Source organism: Blastomyces dermatitidis, assembly GCF_000003525.1.
Source record: "Blastomyces dermatitidis ER-3 genomic scaffold supercont1.17, whole genome shotgun sequence".
NCBI classification, from domain to species: Eukaryota; Fungi; Ascomycota; class Eurotiomycetes; order Onygenales; family Ajellomycetaceae; genus Blastomyces; species Blastomyces dermatitidis.
The window spans coordinates 10,001-12,500 of record NW_025544790.1 but is presented as its reverse complement, the minus strand read 5'-3'; the positions used below and the strand labels follow the sequence as shown (position 1 = coordinate 12,500).

General features: G+C 55.9%; 1 non-coding gene across 1 annotated transcript in view; it reads right to left on the bottom strand.

The window, feature by feature from the left end:
* The window catches only part of BDCG_18009, a 1,798-nt gene extending 657 nt beyond the window's left edge, over nucleotides 1-1,141 (bottom strand). The window contains exon 1 of the ribosomal RNA XR_006700918.1: nucleotides 1-1,141. This exon is cut by the window's left edge and continues 657 nt beyond it. This is a non-coding gene — a ribosomal RNA (18S ribosomal RNA).
* Between the last annotated feature and the right edge of the window lie 1,359 nt (nucleotides 1,142-2,500).

Sequence of the window (2,500 nt, the reverse complement as noted above, 5' to 3'; positions counted from 1 at the left end):
ATTTCTTTAAGTTTCAGCCTTGCGACCATACTCCCCCCAGAACCCAAAAACTTTGATTTCTCGTAAGGTGCCGAACGGGTCATCATAAGAACCCCGTCCGATCCCTAGTCGGCATAGTTTATGGTTAAGACTACGACGGTATCTGATCGTCTTCGATCCCCTAACTTTCGTTCACTGATTAATGAAAACATCCTTGGCGAATGCTTTCGCAGTAGTTAGTCTTCAGCAAATCCAAGAATTTCACCTCTGACAGCCGAATACTGACGCCCCCGACCATCCCTATTAATCATTACGGCGGTCCTAGAAACCAACAAAATAGAACCACACGTCCTATTCTATTATTCCATGCTAATGTATCCGAGCAAAGGCCTGCTTTGAACACTCTAATTTTTCACAGTAAAAGTCCTGGTTCCCCCCACAGCCAGTAAAGGCCATGGGGCTTCCCAGGAGGAAAGGTCCGGCCGGACCAGTGCACGCGGTGAGGCGGACCGGCCAGCCAGACCCAAGGTTCAACTACGAGCTTTTTAACTGCAACAACTTTAATATACGCTATTGGAGCTGGAATTACCGCGGCTGCTGGCACCAGACTTGCCCTCCAATTGTTCCTCGTTAAGGGATTTAGATTGTACTCATTCCAATTACAAGACCCGAAAGAGCCCTGTATCAGTATTTATTGTCACTACCTCCCCGTATCGGGATTGGGTAATTTGCGCGCCTGCTGCCTTCCTTGGATGTGGTAGCCGTTTCTCAGGCTCCCTCTCCGGAATCGAACCCTAATTCCCCGTTACCCGTTGCCACCATGGTAGGCCACTATCCTACCATCGAAAGTTGATAGGGCAGAAATTTGAATGAACCATCGCCGGCGCAAGGCCATGCGATTCGATAAGTTATTATGAATCACCAAGGAGCCCCGAAGGGCATTGGTTTTTTATCTAATAAATACACCCCTTCCGAAGTCGAGGTTTTTAGCATGTATTAGCTCTAGAATTACCACGGGTATCCAAGTAGTAAGGTACTATCAAATAAACGATAACTGATTTAATGAGCCATTCGCAGTTTCACCGTATAGATTGCTTATACTTAGACATGCATGGCTTAATCTTTGAGACAAGCATATGACTACTGGCAGAATCAACCAGGTAGCTAACTTTTGAGCCCGGAGGCCGAAGGCACCCCGGGCCTGAACCCCCGGAGGGGACAGGAAGTAGCTAAACGGAAGGAGTTCCCGGTTACAGAAACTCACCGGGGACGACCAGGCGGCGCACCGCGTTGGACATCCGGACGGTATTCAATTGCCCCCACTGAGATTTTCAGAGGACGGTCCGCGGCAGGGCCGGGCTCCAACCCGCGAGGGGGAGCCCGTCTGCCGCATCGGTCCCTCCGATGGAGGATCACGGCCCCAGACACGCTGACGAGCAGCGGCTTCCGGAGCCGACGTTCCCCCTGGAAATCTGATTCGAAAACGTTCGCCAGCGGCCAACAATCGACAGACCCCAACCGGAACCGGAGCCCGCGAGGGACTCCGGGATTCCGACACCCGCCGCGAGACCCGCTTCTCCGGAATGGAGGGAAGGACAGGCCGCGGCAGGTGCTCGAGCCCGCCGTGGATTGAAGGGCCCACCGGGTTCTCCGATGATGCCCTTAACCATACGTGGAAGGCTCTATCCGACATGGAACTAAGGGTGTTTGGTGGACGACCGCGGAGGATCGAGAAAACCGGGGGTCGAGGGGTCCGGGAGCTCATAGAGTACAAGCCGCCCAGGTGCCCCTCTCCGCCGCCGTCAATCTCGCCGCGATGCCACCTGTAGAGAAGCGCATGAGCTTCTTGCCTACACATACTCACCGGACGCTTCTCGGGTCGTCTTCTGCCAGACTGGGCTCCTGGTACTGGAAATGACGGTGGGGGGGATGGTTTTCTATGGGAAAATAGAAACTGGGCCACCTCAACATAGGAAACGGGCGGGATTTTTCCGTCATTGGGCCTGGAAAAGTGGGACTTGGTCGTTTTGCTCTATTGCCATGGTCACCGGCGTGGGATACATACGGCCCTGTCTATCCGGCTAGGACTGTGGTCCGGCCGGAGCGCGCGAGCGGCAACATCTCCGCAGGGCGTCGGAGATGCACCGCGCCTCCATCACGGCCGGACTTTGTTCCCGGCCAGGAGGTTTTCAGGTTCACTCCGCGCCCTGTTAACGGTCTCCGGGAGCATCGCGCGATGTTCCGGCCTCCTGCTGACACTTCTCACCCGCCGGCCGCCCTCGCGCTACTGCCCGGGCGTGTCACCGGACAACTCTCCCTCTCCGGAGCACCAGCCCGGTCAAAGGTCCGGACACCCAACTGTACCCTGGCAAACGGGCACCCGGGGCGTGACCCGGTGTTACACGCTTTCGCGGGGAGCCCTTCGCGCCGGGCTGGCCCGCGCCGGTGTAGACGGGCCGGAGGACTACGCTCTCTGATTAAGAGCTTTAACCGGACCGTCCTGAAAGCCCCTGGGTACGTC